The sequence below is a fragment of the Canis lupus genome, chromosome 8, assembly GCF_003254725.2.
Source record: "Canis lupus dingo isolate Sandy chromosome 8, ASM325472v2, whole genome shotgun sequence".
Taxonomy (NCBI): domain Eukaryota; kingdom Metazoa; phylum Chordata; class Mammalia; order Carnivora; family Canidae; genus Canis; species Canis lupus.
In genome coordinates, this window is record NC_064250.1 from 14,068,635 (window position 1) to 14,087,302 (window position 18,668).

At 45.7% G+C, this 18,668-nt stretch overlaps 1 long non-coding RNA gene across 1 annotated transcript; it reads right to left on the reverse strand.

Moving 5' to 3' along the window:
* Positions 1–10,884: 10,884 nt before the first annotated feature.
* Positions 10,885–17,391, reverse strand: LOC112657687 (uncharacterized). The gene is made up of 3 exons (XR_007412226.1): positions 17,261–17,391; positions 15,961–16,206; positions 10,885–11,527 (listed from the first exon to the last, which is right to left on the reverse strand). It is a non-coding gene; the product is annotated as an uncharacterized LOC112657687 (long non-coding RNA).
* Between the last annotated feature and the right edge of the window lie 1,277 nt (positions 17,392–18,668).

The following is an 18,668-nucleotide window of genomic DNA, read 5'->3' on the forward strand; positions in this document are numbered from 1 at the left end:
TTGTACCTTTACTCATTTTGTTGATGGAGATCCAAGTTTCTTTGGCCTCAGGAGCTTAACAGTTTAACTATAGCTATATGGCCTAACTAATAAATGGCATACTAAAAACTCTGGTTTCAAAACTTGCTCTGACTCTAAGCTGGTATGTAATAAGGCAAGGCCTTTATTTTGCAGTTTTTCATTTAAGTGGGATATTTCTGAACCTAGATTCCCAAGTTCTGTCGGAGGTTTTAACTATAGTGAAAAGATTGGCATTATTATTCAGTGGTTTTGAGATACATATTTAATCTCTACTACGTAAGATCCAGTATTTTTAAGAACAAAAATCGCAGTTCTCTCTGAGAAACAATAGGGCTATAAAAGTAGAATATGTGTGTTTTCTATGCTGCCTTAAAATTACTTAAAGCCGACTTTAAGGAATTGTTCTATGACAGAGATACCAATATAAACAATATTAAGGGGAAAAGGAGAGTAAATTATATTCAGAATAATTATTAATGGATGGGATTAAGGTTTTTAAATATTTTTAAAAGATTTTGTTATTTTAAAGGGTGCATGGGAGGAGGGGTAGAGGGAAAGACTCTTAAAGCAGACCCCCTCCTCTGAGCCTCATGTTGGCTTGATCTCAAGGCCCATGAGATTATGACCTAAGCCAAAACTTAGAGATACTTAACCAGCTGAAACAGCCAGGTGCCCCTGAATTAATTTTTTTTTTTTTAATCCCCATGGTGATTCTTGTGACCTGAAATACTAATTGTAAGATGATCCAAAAATCTTGTGATTTCTAAGGTTGATAACATTTCACGTCATCATTTGTTCTGGGTGAGATGGGCTATCACCTCACACAGGTGAATGTGGCTGGTGGTCTAATAGAAATCCCTGGAGCCAGTTGCTCCTGTTTCTATAGCCACTAGCCCCACAAAAAGGGAGGCCATGTGAACTTGTGACCACGAAAAGCAGGAAACTTCACCAACCACATCCTCTTCAGAGCTGAGTCATTAATTGTAGTAAAGTGTCTTAAAGGGGAAGCAAGGTTCTTCCAATCCGTCTGTGGGTCAGATTACCCATCCATATCCACTAGGTTCTGTAAAGTTACTGCCATTTTGAAAGTGGAGTCTGTAGATTCCAGGCCTACTCCCCTGAATAGACAACTATACCTTGGAGCGTTGACACTTAGCTCTTCTGGAATCATGGATGACAGGTTACCAAATAACTTGGTTTTTCTGCAAACAAATGCCTTCTAGTGAAAAAATGAAAATTGCCTCATTTGTTAGAAAAATAACTTTTTACATTATGCAAAATCTAGATGAATAGTTCAAGGAATTTTATTTTTAAGTAATCTCTACCCAACGTGGAGCTCAAACTCACAACCCCAAGAGTCACATGCTGTTACCGACTGAGTCAGCGAAGGGCCCCAAATATAAAATAGTTCTAAGTAAGTTTGTTAGATTGGTTAAGTATGCTTAAAAGTACTGGAAAAAATGGAAATAATTTAAGTATGACTTAGGTCACCAATACTGTTTGTGTGTGTGTGTGTGGTTTTGTTGTGTTTTTAAGATTTTATTTATTCAGGAGAGACAGAGACATAGGCAGAGGGAGAAGCAGGCTTCCTGCAGAGGGCCCTATGCAGGGCTCTCAAGACCGCAGGATCATGACCAAGCCAAAGGCAGATGTTCAACCACTGAGCCACCCAGGTGCCCCTTTGTGTGTGTGTGTTTTAACACAGTCTAGGATAGGTAAGAGTTAATGCAGAAATCTTGCACAAATGCTAATTAAAATATGTTAAAAGGCATTTTGGAAACTAGTAAATGAACACCGGTGAATATTGATATTTAAAGGGATATGGTGCGACATTCATGAATGTGAAGCTATTTGGATAGATACCCACTTTCTCTTGGTACCCATTTTCTTTTTTTTTTTTTTTTAATTTTTATTTATTTATGATAGGCACACAGTGAGAGAGAGAGAGGCAGAGACACAGGCAGAGGGAGAAGCAGGCTCCATGCACCGGTAGCCCGACGTGGGATTCGATCCCGCATCTCCAGGATCACGCCCTGGGCCAAAGGCAGGCGCCAAACCGCTGCGCCACCCAGGGATCCCTCTTGGTACCCATTTTCAATGAAGAAGCAGCTTTGAACCATTTAGGTTATAAGGGAACAACAAACGAGGTACTTATCTCCTTCATTAGATCGCAAACCTAAGATTCAGATTTGTGCCACAACCAAATTACCACATTAAGGATATTCAGGATCTCCCTTAAAAAGAAATGCGCAGAGTTAATATGTTCTGATCTGCTAATGCATTTCCAAAACAAGAAAACCTTAACAGCCAATATAATGGTGAATTACGGTTAGGCACTTACACTGAAATCAGATGTGATCCAAGAATGACTTTTTTTTTCCCATTTATTTTACATTTCAGAAAATTCAGCTAACACAAATGAATTAAAAGTTACCAGAAAGGAGATAGAATTATAATTTGCTATTTAGACTGTTCACCCAAAAAGAAGGCAAGAGAATTGCCTAATGAAGTATTAGCCTGTATTGAAGCAGGTCCTATCTTCCATATAATATCCCTGAGTTGAGGCCTCTCGTGTGCCCACAAATTTAGGAACTTGTTAAAACTCATTTAGCTCAAAATTTGGCCCAAACTATTGTGAGGCCATTTATACTCACACTGCAGAGATATCTCTGTAGAAATTTTAATATGTTTAAATTATAAGGTACTACTAGACTCCAGTGGGAGAGTTATGTAATATAGTACCATATTACCTTCCTAAAATCCCAAACAATAAACTCCAAATTGAATGTCCCAAGGCTTCTGGATAAAGAATCACAGACCTATACTATTATAGTCCCCTACTGCAAGTGCAAAAACTAAGCTCAGTAAATTAATTTGTCCAGGATCACAAAAACATTGATGACAGTAGACCTACAGCTCTGAACCCAAGACATGTTTGTCAGGGCATTAGATGAAACCTACAATCACTTTTGTCAAGTTCTCCCCTCCTCACCAATGGTAAGGTAGCTAGATTCAGAATTCTAAAAAATATTCTATGCCAAGAATAACTGCTTCAAAAATAGAATATATATATATATATGTTCTTTATATACCCTCTCTATAATATATATAATAGAATATATGCAGATCAACAGAGGGAATATTCTCTATTTTTTTGTTGCTGCTGCTGTTGTGACTATAGCTTTCTCAGAAATAGTTGTCACAACAGCAACAAAAAAATTAAAATCCCTAGGAATAATTCTAATTGGGAATACTGAACCTATATGATGGAACTAAACTTGACTGAGGGACATCCTATTCCTGAATGGGAGTACTGGGTATTAAGAAGTCAATTCTTTTTCCAAAGTAACATACAGGTTTTAAGTAATTTGAGTCAAAATGCTAAAGGAAAGTTTCCTGAAACTTGTAATTGCCTAGAAACAGATTTTAGCATATATGAGAATCTAATATATGATAAAATTAGCACCACACGCTGATGAGGAAACAGTGGGGGTGTGAAGATGAGGAATGACTATATTGGGGAAAAAATGTTCCTCATCTTACATCAGAATAAAATCGGAGTGATTTAGAGAATTTACATACACACAGGGAAAAAAAAAAAATATATATATATATATTTAGCCAACTACACCCAGCATGGGGCTTGAATACATGACCCCAAGATCAAAAGTTGCATATTCTATGACTGAGCTGGCAAGATGGATGACTAGAGATCATTTTTTTTTAATCTTTTAAAGAGAAAAGAAGGAAAAAGTGTAGGTTAAAAAGGATCTCCAGATGGTAAAATACTTTCTAAGCAGAAATAATAGATAAAATCACGAAGGGAAAAAAATCTGTATATTTTGCTACATACAAATTTAAAGTTTTACTAACAACAAAACATCCACCATAAAGTTCAAATAGTAAGATACCAAGAAAAATATAAAAATAGTAACAACAGGTCATAAAAATGTTCTAGTCAATAGACTAAAAAAAATGGTTAAATTTTAAAATGCAAAAGATAACCATATTTTCTATCAAATTAGTAAACCGTCTACATTCACTATAATACATAATGTACTTGGTACATTTCAAGTACTCAAAAACTTTTTGTTGCATGAAGGAATGATGATAGTATGTTAAAAGTTTGTTACTCATTCTGCTGATGGAAGGATTAAACATTGAATCTTTCTGGAGGGCTACTTCGAATATGCATCAAGAACAAAAAAAATATATACTTGTAAGAATTTATCCTGGGGCCTTTTTAGAGATGCAGAATTATGTTACAGCAATAAATTACATTGCATCTAGTATTGTGGAATATTGTGCAGCCATTAAAATCCCTGTCTTGAAGAGTAATGATATGGAAAACATTTACAAAGTAATATTATGTAAGAAACAGGACACAAACTATCCAATGTGATCCCTGCAGCAGACACTTCTTGTACCCAAAACAAGAAGGAGTGTTATGACTCCTGCCAACAATACCCCCCCTCACTGCTTCTCCCTCTGTCTCAGGAGCTTCTCTGAAGCCTTAGGCCTTCTGCAAAGTCAGGAAAGCCTGCTCAGCCTGTGCAGGCCTAACACAATCCGAAAGTGTGGCATAAATCATGCCAACTGAAGCTGGTTGATAAATGTCCCAGCCTTTTTGTTGTTAATTGCAGGGCCTGAATCAGGGACAAGGTCCCTGCTCACCTACAACAGGAGGTCAATGAGCTGCACCTGTGCTGGTAACCTGGTAGTCAAAGAGCCTGTAGCTCAGGATAGATGAGGAGGCTGCCCCAGAAGAAAAGGATGAGTAGGAGGAAGCGGGAGGATAGCCCTCACCCTGGCGTCACTGGAGGCAGGCAAGGAGGTTGGGGTAGGGTGCCAGAAGGGGATGCACACTTGGTACATGTACATGTAACCATCCAACACCTCCTCCCCGAGGGCAGCCATAAGTGTGGCCCTGTTCCAGCCTCTTGTGGGACATTTCTAGGATGGGCCATAGAGCCCTCTAGAACTCTGAAACTATGCAAAGTTTAGTGCATGTCTTAATTTCCTGGGATAGACCCACAGCTTTCATCAGATATTCAAAGAAAGCTATTGCCCAAGAAAAGAGAACCACTGGCAGAAAAAAATAGTAGAAAGAAAACAATAGAATGTGAACTGTAGTTATTTCTGGTGGAAATTAACCTGGTTATTTATGGTAGAATTATGAGCACATTTCATTTTTGTCTTTATACTCTTCTGTATTTTATTTTATTTTATTTTTATTTTTTTTAAAGATTTTATTTATTTATTCATGATAGCCACACAGAGAGAGACAGAGAGGCAGAGAGGCAGAGACACAGGCAGAGGGAGAAGCAGGCTCCATGCAGGGAGCCCGACATGGGATTCGATCCCGGGTCTCCAGGATCGCGCCCCGGGCCAAAGGCAGGCGCCAAACCGCTGTGCCACCCAGGGATCCCTCTTCTGTATTTTAATGTGTTAACTAATGTATTAGCTAATCATAGCTCCTAAAATGTTTTGCTGCCATTAAAAGTGTTTTAAAAATTTTAAATGACACTGAAAAATGCTTATGACATAGCTGAGGGAAAAAAACAGGATATAAGATTGTTTACAAAATCTGTGACCTCAGCAATATAAACAATGAATGAAGAAAAAACTTCTGGAATTAATATGTGTTTATAGGAAGGTTGCAGATATGGTTTAATATACAAAAGTCAGTTGCCTTCCTATACACCAGCAATGAACAATTGGAATTTGAAATTAAAAACACAACGGGTGCCTGTATGACTCTGTTAGTTAACTGTCTGACTCATGATTTCAGCTCAGGCCTCAATCTCAGGGTTTGAGTTCAAATCCTGAGTTGGACTCCACATTGGACGTGGAACCTACTTAAAACACCACACACACACATAACACTACAACAGTACCATTTACATTAACACCCTCAAAAATGAAATACTTAGACAGAAATCTAACAAAATGTGTTCTAGAGCCATAACTATAAAACTCTGGGAAGATTTAAATAAATGGAAAGGAAGAGTCAATATTGTCAAAATGTCAATTCTTCCCAACTTAATCTATAGATTGCACATAATTCCAATCAAAACCCCAGCAAGTAATTTTATGGATATTGACACTAATTCTAAAGCTTATATGGAAGGGCAAAAGACCCAGAATAGCCAACAATACCAAAGAAGAACAAAGTCAAAGGACTGATACTATCTGACTTCAAGACTTAACTACCTAAAGTAGTGAAGACAGTATGGTATTGGTGAAAGAATGGATATACTGATTAATAGAACAGAATGGAAATCCCAGAAATGGACTCCCATACATATAATCAACTGATCTTTGAGAAAAGGAAAAGCAATTTGATGGAGAAAAAATAGGTTTTTTGGTAAATGGTGCTGTAATAACTGGACATTCACATGCAAAACATGAATCTAGACACAGATCTTCACCTATCACAAAAAGTAAATCCAAATAGATCATAGACTTGATGTGAAACATCAAAATATAAAACTTTTAGATAATAACATAAGACAAAATCCAAGTGATCTTGGGTTACAACTTTTGGATACGACACCAAAAGCATAATTCACTGAAGAAAACATTGATAAACCAAACTTCATTACAATTGAAAACTTCTGCTCTGTGAAGACACTTCAGAGAATGAAAAGACAAGCCACAGACTGGGGGAAATATTTGCCCACTCATAGATGGTAAAGAACTGGTATCCAGGGGTGCCTGTGTGGCTCAGTCAGTTAAGTGTCTGCCTTTGGCTCAGGTCATGGTCCTGGGGTCCTGGGATCGAGTCTCATATTGGGCTCCCTGCTTGGCATTAGCAAAGCCAAGCTAATTGGCTTAAATTCTTAAAACTCAACAGGAAGAAGGGCACCTGGGTAGCTCAGCCAGTTAAGCATCAGATTCTTGTTTTTGGCTCAGGTCATGATCTCAGGGTTGTGAGATCAAGCCCCAAATCATGCTCCATGCTCCTCTGCTCTCCCCCTAAAAAAACACAAAATGCAACAACTCAACAATAAGAAAACAGTTTAAAAATCTGCAAAAGATCTTAATAGACACCTCACCAAAGAAGAGATATACAGATAGCAAATAAGCCTATGAAAAGTTGTCCAATATCCTCTATCATCAGGAGTTGCAAATTAAAACAACAATGTGATACCACTACACATCTATTAGAATGGTTTAAAACAAATTGACAATACAAAATGCTGGTGAGGATACAGAGAAGCAGAAACTGTGAGAATGACTTTGGAAGACAGTTTGGCAGTTTCTTATAAAAGTAAATGCCATCTTACTGTAAGATCCAGCTTATGCCCACACAAAAAGCTACACATGAATGTTTTTAGCAGCTTCATTCATAATTGCCCAAAACTGGAAGCAAGATGCCCTTCAATAAGTGAATGGAAAATAAACTGTGGTACATCCAGACAATGGAATATTATTCAGCTCTAAAAAGAAATGAGCTATGGAGTTTGGAAAGACATGGAGGAACCTTAAATGCATATTCTAAGTGAAAGAAGCCAATTTGGAAAGACTAAGACATTCTGGAAAAGGCAAAACTATGGAGACTGTAAAAAGATCAGTGGTTACTGGGAATTTGGAATGGGGGTGAGAGAGTGGAGGAGGGTAGGGATCAATGACTAGAGCAGCACAGGTTTAGGGTGGTCAAGCTGTTGTTTGATATGGTAATGGCGGATGCATGACATTCTGCATTTGTCAAAACCCCTAGAATTGTGCAACATAAAGGGTGAATCTCTATATTAACCATGGACTTTAGTTCGTAATAATGTATCAATATTAGTTCATTAATTGTAATAAATTTACCACACTAATGCAAAGATATTCATAATAGGGAAAGCAGGTATGTGTGTAGGTGGAAAGGGGATTATACGGGAATTCTCAGTAAAATCCACTCCTTCTTTCTGTAAGTCTAAAACTGTTCTCAAAAATGCGTGGGGTGGGATCCCTGGGTGGCGCAGCGGTTTAGCGCCTGCCTTTGGCCCAGGGCGCGATCCTGGAGACCTGGGATCGAATCCCACATTGGGCTCCTGGTGCATGGAACCTGCTTCTCCCTCTGCCTGTGTCTCTGCCTGTCTCTCTCTCTCTCTGATGTGACTATCATAAATAAATAAAAATTTTTTTAAAATGCATGCGGAAAATTTCAAGAAATGATCCAAAATGTTCATACTGGATATAAATAATTTTTCTCATTTCTTATATTTCAATGTATTTTCCAAATTTTTTGGATGAATTATGTATTACTTATGGAACCAGAAAAAAATTAAGTTCTGAATTCTTTTTTAAGATTTTATTTATTTACTCATGAGAGACACAGAGAGAGAAACAGACTCCCTGTGGGGAGCCTGATGCAGAACTCGATCCCAGGACCCCAGGATCATGACCTGAGCTGAAGGCAGACATTCAACCACTGAGCCACCCAGGTGCCCAAGCTCTGAATTTTAAAAACCTATCCTGGAAAGCATGGATTTTTTTTTTAACCTCATTACAGTTTTCAGTTTTTTAATGAATAAATAGGCCCAAATCTTCCCAATAAAATACCCAAAGTGAAGGTACATGTGTGGTCTTACCCATTTTTGAAGCATTTGCACAGCATACGTATCATTACCCGGAGAGGGGTGTTGCCCAGCTAGTCATGTGCTGGTCAAGATCCCTTGTTCAAACTCTATGTGGTGCACTTGCTTTCCTCAGTTCAGGGCCACAGACACAGTCCAGCCCAGGTGGCGCAAACCCTGAGCATGCGTGAAGTATGTTTATCTTTCCTGGGCAAAGTCATCACTGCTGCACACAGCACACATGGGGGAAAGCAACCTCCCAAGTTCCCTGGTGCACAGTCTCACCCTGCTCACATGTTATCCATCTGACCTCACCTCCAGCCCTCCGAATGTGCCTCACCTTAGCTTTAGATGAAGCATCGGGGGCTGGTGCAGGCTTCTGTCTAAAGAAGAGCCTCCTGGGTAACGAAAAGCACAATTTGCCCACTGACCTCTCCACCAAGAAGGAAATCGCTGAGCTCGGTGTGGTTTCAAATTCTCTGTATTACCACTTTTCTATGCCCACATCTCATGAGGGTAGCAGCAATATTTTTAAACTGAAATGTCTGAATTAGCCATTCTTAGCCAGGGTTTCACATCAGAACCACCAGGGGAACTTTGTCAAAGAACACAGGCTGGGCCCGCAACCTTGGTCAATCAAATCCGAGGTTCCCAGGATTCTGCTCTGGACATGTGGATTTTGAGGTGCTCCCCTATAGGCCCGGTGTCTGCCGCCAGTCAAGCAGCAGCTGTAGGTTGTTGCATTACTGTGGTACATTTATATATTGTAGGTGGCATGATTGTGGGCAAGTGTATTTGGGGCTCATCTCCCCTCTACCTTTTTTTTTTTTTTTTTTTTTTTTGGTCAGTGGGCCACTTACGAGTGTGCTGAGGAGTCAAGAGGGTGTCCAGAAAGTTCCCCCTGTGCCTTAGGTTCATGTCATTTGTGCCTTTGCTGACCTCATCCTTGGGTCCTAAAGCCAGTCAAGGGGACAAAAAATGCAAATGTCTAACAATAATGAACCCTTTTCGGCTGCCCAGCTTGCAGCAACCACATCCTGGGGCTCCACTGGCAAGGGCTCCAGATCCACAGGGATATGAAGGGAATACATGGAAATACCCATTTAGGAGGAGAGAATGTGTCCTTGTTCCTTGTTGCTGCAGAAGCTCTGCTGATGCTCTGGATGCCCCTCTGGAGAAGCTACCACCAGAAGACTGTCTGCGTTCAATGGCTTCCACACAGAAAGCAGCATCTGGCCTGCTTGATCTGCAAACCTCAGAAGGAACCCGATCACGTAAGTTTTACCAAGAGCTACAGAGATTAAGCCTCCACTCGAGACTGGAATGAAGATGAAAAGGAGAAGCAGAAGAAGAACAGGAAAGAGCTGGTTTCCCTGGGCAGAGTAGGGATGAATTGGGGGGAGCCCCGGCTAACAGCCGCAGGGTGCCTGCCTGGCTGGGGTTTTCCAGGGATAGAGCAGAGCCTTGGTTATCAACTGGCCATAGCTCTCCAGCTGATAACCACTATCAGAGCTGTGTTTGCCTGGGTCGGTGTAACCAGAGCCATCCTGCCTGGGCTATCTCCAGGGGTCCGGTGGACACCGGTTTCTGGGAACTTATGTAAATTCTCACCAAGAGGGAGGGCAGAAAAGCTTCTGTATGGAAGGCCATGCTGGCGTTTCTTAGGTGATGGTGGTTAAGCTCTAACCACCATGTGTTTTGGATGGACACAATGGGACAAAATCAAAATTACCCCCTCCAAAAAAAGTAGCTCACTGATGCTACTAGAAGGGCTGTAGAGACTTGCAGAGTGACTGAGAGCAGCCTGCCAGCTTTTCTGTGCCTCTGCGTCCAGCACCTGAGAACCATGCTCCAGGAGGCCTCGGGGAGAACCGCTGCACAGGGCTCGTGACATTGCACCGTCTCCTGGCAATGCAGGAAAAGTTGTCTTAGTTCTTATTTATCAGCAAATATTTTTGACCCCTTCTACAAGGCAGACCCAGCTTTCAGGCCTGGGGACACAGAGATGAACAAGGCAACCTGGGCTAACTCTCTCTCCAGGGGCCAAGGGTATGGGCCCTTGCTTCTCTCACAGAGCTGCTCCTGCAAGGGAGCTCTGGCTGAGATATTTGTGGCAGCTTCACATCCTGTCTCCATCCAGCAGGGTACGGGTTTGCCCCTTCACAGAGGCAGATCGGGCACGAAGGCATCTTGTGCCAAGCCAGCCTCTGGGCCCCCTTCCAGATGGGCTTTGTTGAGGCCACCCCCCCCACCCTACCCCCCAGGACCAGCAGCAACTTGCCCATGATGGGTGAGAAGATGCATCTGAAAACTCTCATTTGTCATAAGCTTAGTGTGCTCCTTTCTTGCCACAAACTACGTGGAGATCCCTTCTGGGTTTTTCTTTTTTTTTTCTTTTCTTTTTCTCTGTGTTCTCAAAAAACAAAACATCATTGTAAAACAGAGCATTGTGCAGTTTTCTTCTAAAGCAGGAAGGGGTGCAGGTGCTCAAGGCTGATTTCACATTTCTGAAAAACCCCAGTCCCAGGCCTCCCTTACACAAAGTAGGGGGAGCTGACGGCCTTAAAAGGGGGTGCTTTCCATGGAGGGGGTCACCTGAACCCGACACCAGACAGCAAAGCAAAACTGGGTGTGGGGAGGATTCCACTGAAAACACCGTGGCCAGGAGTGCCTGATGGCTACACACCCAGCGTGGAAGTCCCAGCTCTGCATTTGCTCCATTTCAGACTGGGAACCAAGACAAGGACCCAGGTGACAGAGGCAGACTAGAGAGCTGGGGGGAGAGGGCTTCTCTCTGTTGGATTCAAGTGCCAGGGACTTCAACTCGCCAACAGACAGGTTCATTAGGTTCATTGAATTCTTGGCCCACAGCTGAGTAACTTACAGCCTATTTTCTCTTTGGTAAAATGATGTTATCATGGGATCCATTCAAAAGGGACCTGTGAGAATAAACGACATCATGCATTTAAAGTGCTGAAAAGAACAGTAGGTGCTATCAATCAACAGAGTATGGTGTAGTTCTTCCAGAATGGCTCTTAAATGCTTTCAAGTTTCTGAGGCATCCTGGCCTTCCAAAACATGATTTCCTGGGAATGTTTTCACCCAAGTAGTGGGGTGGGCAGGGCAGAAGCCAGCCCGTAGTTAAAAAGCCTCTCTCCTCAGCCAGAGCCCAGCGGGTGTGGCTTATGTAACTTGCAAAGGCTCATGGTTCAGCCTGAGAGCCAACTTCCCACTTCTTTCTGGGTGAAGAGGTTCCTTCCGGGGGACTTCCATTGCTCACTTGCTTATGACATCCACCGGCTGTAAATATTCCCCATGGGGGTCCCTAGCCTTTGGGGCCAGGCTAGAGCCTTCTCGTCCTGGAAGAGCACACAAGATGGCATCAGGAAGCAAGCAGCTCTCCTCCCTCTGAGGGGAACCTGGGCTTGGATCTCCTCCCATCCACCCCCTCTGAGGCCTGCAGAATCCTCCAGAACCCTGATGGTCCTGGTTTAGCTGAACCCCAGCACAAAAGCTGTAGAGACCTTGGCCTGTACCCAGAGCCTGCCTTCCCAGGGGCTCCTCACCCCAGGTAGCCTGAGGATGACAGCAAAACACATGGAGGGAGGCCAGAGGGCAGGTGCCTCACCCAGGGAGTGTGTGAGTCAAGGCCAGTTAGGGAGGGAGAGGCAGAGATGAAGGAGCCCTAGGAGGCCAGAAGAGGGGGAAGGGAAAACAGAAATCCTCCTATGCTACCAACTTCTCCCTGTAGCTTTGGGCCATGCTAGGGGCTCCTGATGCGAGCCAGCCCCTATAGAACCAGGGTGCTTCCACTTCTCTTCATATCCTTGTGGAAAAAGCATGGCCTCTTGAAGCCTGCATGTGTGGGAGGGATTTTGCAACCTCCTAGGGGCTTTATCACCTATAGAAAACTACAGGTTAGCCAACAAACCAACTTGCTTATCAGGTGATTGGAGCCAGATTGTAGACCTTGAGGTGGGGAAGTCCTATCTTGCATGGCTTCCTTCCTTCTTCCCTTGGCTGGGTCTCAAGTAGCCTCCCCACAGTGGGGACACACCCCCTGTCACCTAGATCCTTCTCATCTTCCTGGAGTACAGAGGACACGAGGCGCCCACTTGGGGGACTGGACAGAAAACCCCTCACACCCAGGGCCTTGGAATAGCCTGCTCTAGCCTGGTTTCTTGGGGGAAACAGCGCACTGGTCAGGAGCATTTCTATGTGGCTCTGTACTGCATCAAGCATATCCTCCTGCTTACGGGGCCCTTAACTACCAAGGACCACCGAATGAGAGACTACGTGAACGTGTCACCACACAGCAGGTGTCCCGTGGCTGTTTTTCCTCAAGGCCCAAGGCCCAGAAAAGCCTGATATTTATCACTATGGGCTGAACCTTAGAGTGTCTGCATCTGACCTTAAGTAGTGATTTATATGCTTGTGGAATCCTGATCGATCCATTTTTTTAAACCCATATGGCCTGGGCGTTTTGTTTTGTTTTGTTTTCAGATTCTCAGCCTATGTTGGACCATTGCTGGACCTTCTTTCTATTCAGAAAACAAGATGTGTCTTCTATCATTTCCTAATGGCCTCCCCTTCCCACTGGCACACACAAACGACAAGGCCAGAGTCAGGCCAGTTCCCAGGACACAGGAACAAAGAGGAAGGTCTAGGGCCAGGTCTCTCTTCCCTTCCCCTTATAGTTGTTCAGCAGCTGCTGCACCCGGGGCCACCCTGCTCACCCCAAGGTTGGGCTCCTTCCCCTTGCAGTGAGAGCCAGGGGGAGAGGGGGTGGACATGACACTCACTCTCCCCACCCTGGCTGCCACCTCCTGTGCAGGAGCACTGTGGGGATTTTCCATCCTACAGCCTGACTGACTCCTCTTCAGATAGATCATCACCTGCTACTGACATAGGCCTGGGTTGGGCCAGCTTTCCTACAGGTCAGCATGGCTGGTAGAGGCAGCGCCTGGGCCTGCTCAGGAGCTGGCTGGCATCTCCCTCTGTGGCTCAGAAGAGTGGAGGAGGGGTTCAGGGCCCCAGCCATCCATCCCTCAGCCCCGTGCTCAGGCCAAGCTGCATTTCCCCCTGACTGCCTGCAGCCTCTGCCTCTGCCCAGGCCTGTTTCTCTCTGGCCTCTCGCTCTCCTGTTTCCTTCAGCTTTCTCTCTGGAAGGCTCCCAGCTCTTCTAAAAACCCCCTCCAGGAAATTTGCTTGTTGCCACAAAATAATGCAAATGTGTTCCCGGGATTGCTCAGGCAACTGCAATGTCTGTCTCCAAGAGACCTGGGAAAGGAGGAGGGGACAGGCCTGTGTCTCTCCCCTCTGAGCCACCCCCACAGGGCCAGCAACTCTCAGCAGGGTCACATGGGGGCCAGACAAAGCTTGGCTCTGCTAAAGGGACACAGCCTGAACCAGAGAAGGGCCACACAAAACCCTCAGATGTTCTGAGGTCATTTCTGTTTAATATAGAAACATGGTTTGCATTAAGTTTGTGTTCATGTTTAGCCTTTATCTCTGTTTAATTTAAACTCGCCCCATCCAGAGCAGAAAGTAAAGACCTGTGTGCAGACAGGTAGTAACTAATGCAGGGACACACAGGAGGGCTGGCTGTATGGCTGTCTGCGGGCCAGGGCCAGGCCCTTGTGTGGGCTGCACAGTCAAAGAGGCCAACTCTTCTGCTCTTGCTGCTGCCACCTCTCAAGATCAGGTCATGAGTGCTCAGGAGAGGAATGGAGTCCTAGGGGCACTCACTCCTAATTAAGGCAAGGTGGCAGGAACACCCACTGACTAATTCCTGAGAACTGGGCTCTTAGATGAGCGCTTAGAGTGAACACTAACTCCACTGACTGACGGTCTCGAGACCAATCCTACGAGGTAGATGTGATCATGCCTATTTGACAGATGGGATTCTGAGGCTCACAAGGATTTGTGACTTGCTCAGGGTCACAGAGGTAGTAGGCGATGATTCAAAGCCAGGTCTGTTTAGAATTCAAAGGCCATGGAGTCTTTCCTGGTTACACAGGGAGCTGCTGCTCAGAACATGCAGCCTTATCTTGTTTTGTTTTTAATATTTATTTATTTATTTGTTTATTTATTTATTTATTTATGAGAGACACAGAGAGAGACAGAGACACAGGCAGAGGGAGAAGCAGGAGCCCTGTGGGTAACCCGATGCGGGACTTGGTTCCAGGACTCTGAGATCACGCCCTGAGCCAACTGGTTGCAGGTGACACTCAACCACTGAGCCTCCCAGGCGTCCCAGCCTTGTCTTGTGAAAACCAGCACAGTTCATCCTGTTCTCACTCAGCTCCCAACTTCAAGTCTCACAGCACCAGGCACCTGCAAAAGGGAGCCCTGAACCTCCCCCGAGGCCCATAGAAGACATGGGTATGAATTGGCTCGGCTTTCTGGAATGGCCTGGGATTGCCAGGTGGGAGCAAGCAAACAGTGAAGAATAAGGCAGGAAAAGCTTTCCCATTTTCACTCTGAGCCCTCCAAATTAGGATGTAGACTAAATGAGGTAGAAGACCTAGTAAGAAGCAAGTCAAAGTAAGCTTGCCGGCAGCCTCGGTGGCTCAGCGGTTTAGCGCCGCCTTCAGCCCAGGGCCTGATCCTGGAGACCCAGGATCGAGTCCTATGTCGGGCTCCCTGTGTGGAGTCTGCTTCTCCCTCTGCCTCTCTCTGTATCTCTCATAAATAAATTAAAATTAAAAAAAAAAAAAAGCTTGCCTTGTGATTGCAAAGTGGAATTTGCTCTTGTTGGATGGTAGTCGGCAGCTCTATTATTCGCTGTGGACAGCGATCTGGATCTCACCAGGCAGAAGCCAGGGAGGACTTTGGGATTCTGGGGCTGAGCCTGTGGGCCTATCTCCTATTTGGGCAGGGCAGCCCCTCTCAATCCCCTACTTGGCAGCTCTCATGGGATGAAAAGCCACAGGCCAGGACTGGGGCTGGGAAGGGGAGAGAATTATTAGGACAAAAGCTCTGCCTCCCACAAAGGATACTGAAACACTGATACAGTTTGGTAAGTCCTAACATAGACCTCATTCTTCCCGGCCTCCCAGCAAGGGCCTTCAGGGCAGCTCCCCAGTCCAGGCACCGCCCCCCTCCCAGGTTTGCAGTTCAGGACTTAGAAAACAATGAGTTGCAGGTGACTAAGAATCTTAATTGAGGCCCTAAAGTTTATGCAATGAGGCCCATCTGCTCCCCAGCAAGCACCACATGCCTCTGCCTCCTCAGCCTCTGCCCCTGGACAGGGTGGCAAGTTGAGAGCAACATCCTTGACCCGCCTGAGGTCCTCCTGGGGTCTCCTCATCCCCTCTGACCTTCCCACCAGCCAGGATGCTCACACCTGCCTGCGGCGTCTGTAACCTACCAGCGTGGGGTTGGGCAGCGAAGTAATGCCTTGATGCCTCTGGGTTCTTAGCAGCTGTGAGCTCTTTGTTGCTTGGTGGTTTCAAGCCTTTCTTGTGGACTATTTATCTTGTGGACAACATCACCATCCACTGTGAGTGCTGGACTGTGAGCTGAGGACTTAGTGAAGGCAAAATGCATCTCAGGTTTGGAGTCCCAGACCGGGGCCACCACAAATCCTCACGTTTGCTTTGTCCAAGCTGTTTTTCTGGTGGGAAAGACATTATTGAAAATATGGGGGAGGGGGCCCTGGAGCCTCTAGTGTGGCTTTGGTGGCGCACAGATGGAGCAGGTGGGAATGCCAGTGAGAAGACCCCCTTCTGAGACCTAGTGGTGGAATGGGGTGGAGGGACTGGAACAGACCAAAGGAAACATCCTGGGGTCTCTGGAGCTGCCACGCCCCATAGTGAGCCACTGATTCCCAGCCTTCCTGGTGGCTTCTGTGCCATATAGACCCAGTTTCCAGGGCTCCGGACCCACTGGCTGCCTGCATCAGAATTGCCTGGATACTTCTTCAAATTGCATGTTCATGGGTACCCTCCTAGACATTCTGATCTCAAAGGAGAGGAAGAAGGATGGGAGTCTTCATGCCAACAGGACCCTCTGCCCCCCAGGCTACTTTTGTACCCTCAGGTTGGAGAACCACTGCCCTGCATCCTCAGACCAGACACAGGCCTGTAGCACCTCTAAATGAAGCCTGTTTCCTCTTCCCTCACCAGCTCCTTCCTCCCTCAATTTGTGTTAACAGTCAGGAACTCAGTAAAGGCAGCATTTCTCCATATCCTGGTGCTCTCTGCAGAGGAATGAGTGGCCAGGCCTGAGGAGAAGCAGCCTGTCCTGAGGGGCGGGGTAGGGAAGGGGGGGGCGGGGGCTGGGGCCTCCCAGAGAGGCCCCTCCCTAGGGTCCCCCCCCATTTCACCCCTCCCGGACTTTGCCCTATGGGACTCTGGCCAGGCTGACAGCCTGGGAAAACCCCATGGGAGCCGCTGCTGAGGCGGCAGGAGGGGGAGGTACCATAGAGGCCTGGGGATGCGTCCTTTCCCTGGGTGCTATCTGACCCCCCGGGGGGTGCCCACTGCACTCCACTGCACCCACCTCCTCCCCTTCCCTCCTCTGGATCTCCCACACCAGCCTGCAAATTTGAATTCATCTTTCAAAACCCACCTCATCTCCCCCACCTTTTCTATGAATCCTTCCCACCACCGTGACAGAGCCCCATCCCTCCCTCTCCCGTGGTGCCTGCGGGGCGGCACATCTCTCACGTCTGTGGTCACGTCCCTCCTGTCTGTGAGCCCTCCTGTCAGCACGCACAGGCTCCCTGCAGGCCTCTCCTCTGTGAGCGGCTGCAGGGTGGACTAGGTGTTCAGGGAAGTCGGTTCTTCCAGCTTGGCTCTGTGGTCTTTTTTTTTTTTTTTTTTAAGATTTTATTTATTTATTCATGAGAGACACACAGAGAGGCAGAGACAGGCAGAGGAAGAAGCAGGCTCCATGCAGGGGGCCCAAAGTGGGGCTTGATCCTGGGACTCCAGGATCATGCCCTGAGCCAAAGGCAGATGCTCAACCACTGAGCCACCCAGGCGTCCCTGGCTCTGTGGTCTGATGGTCCTTCAGGGTTTGTTTTCCCTGGACAGTGATTTGGGTGGGTTTTCTATGGTCTTTCAGAAGTGAAGCAAGACCAGCTCCGTTACACTTTCAACACTCATGGAGGCCTGTCGCTCTCCGTGTTAGCGTGCTGTTTGTTCCCTAGTGCTTGTTGCAATTTGCAATTATTTTGTTCGTTATGTTCTTGCTTTTTGGGGGGCTATCTTACCCACTAGAATGTGAGTGCCAATGTGCAACTGCTTCCTTACTGAGTCTTCAGAAACAATGCTGAGGGAGACCCAGGAGGTGTTCGATTAATGTTTCCTGATCGAGTGAATAGGGCTTTGAGATTCGTTTTTGCAAATCTGAACATTCCTGTGAATGATGTAATAGATATGAAGCTAAATCGTTGGTCCTGCCCCAAGGTACTCACTTGACAGGTAATTTAGTCTCGTGGTCTATGTTTTTCAGATCAAATGCAAGTACCACGCTGATTCCTGGCCTCCGCTTCCATGGGGTCACTCCTCATTCTGCTCCTGCATGACTCAAGCCACTGGTGATGAAATTTGGTTCAGGGGTGACTCTGCCACAGTGGCAAAAGTTAGGACCTAGGGGAGGATGTGGAAGCAGAGAGTCTGGGGAGGAAGGAAGGGGTCTGGTCTTTGTCAGTCAGGAGCCTCAGGCTACTCTGCAGACCTCGGGTCACCTCCTGGGCTGAGAGCTCCCCCAGGAGCCTGAAGCACTGATGTACCAGGTCAGATGTGCTGGCCTGAAAGTGGCACCCCTCCTCTGGGGAAGGGCTCACAAAGCTAGCAGCTATCCCCAGTGTACACAGGACTAATCTCTCATAAACAGCTCCTTTCTGACCCTGGCCTGGTGAGCACCAGATACCAGTCCACATAGGGCCTCAGTTGATGTGGAAAAGGGTGACCCAGCAATCAGATGGACACAACCCAGCACCATCTGGGTTAGCCCCCACCCATGCCTCAGCCCACACCTGCACGCTTGTGCACAGTAGCCCTGACCCTAGGAAAGTCCCCAAGATTTGTAGGAAAAGGAAAGGCAGACACAGTACATTCTCCACCAGAC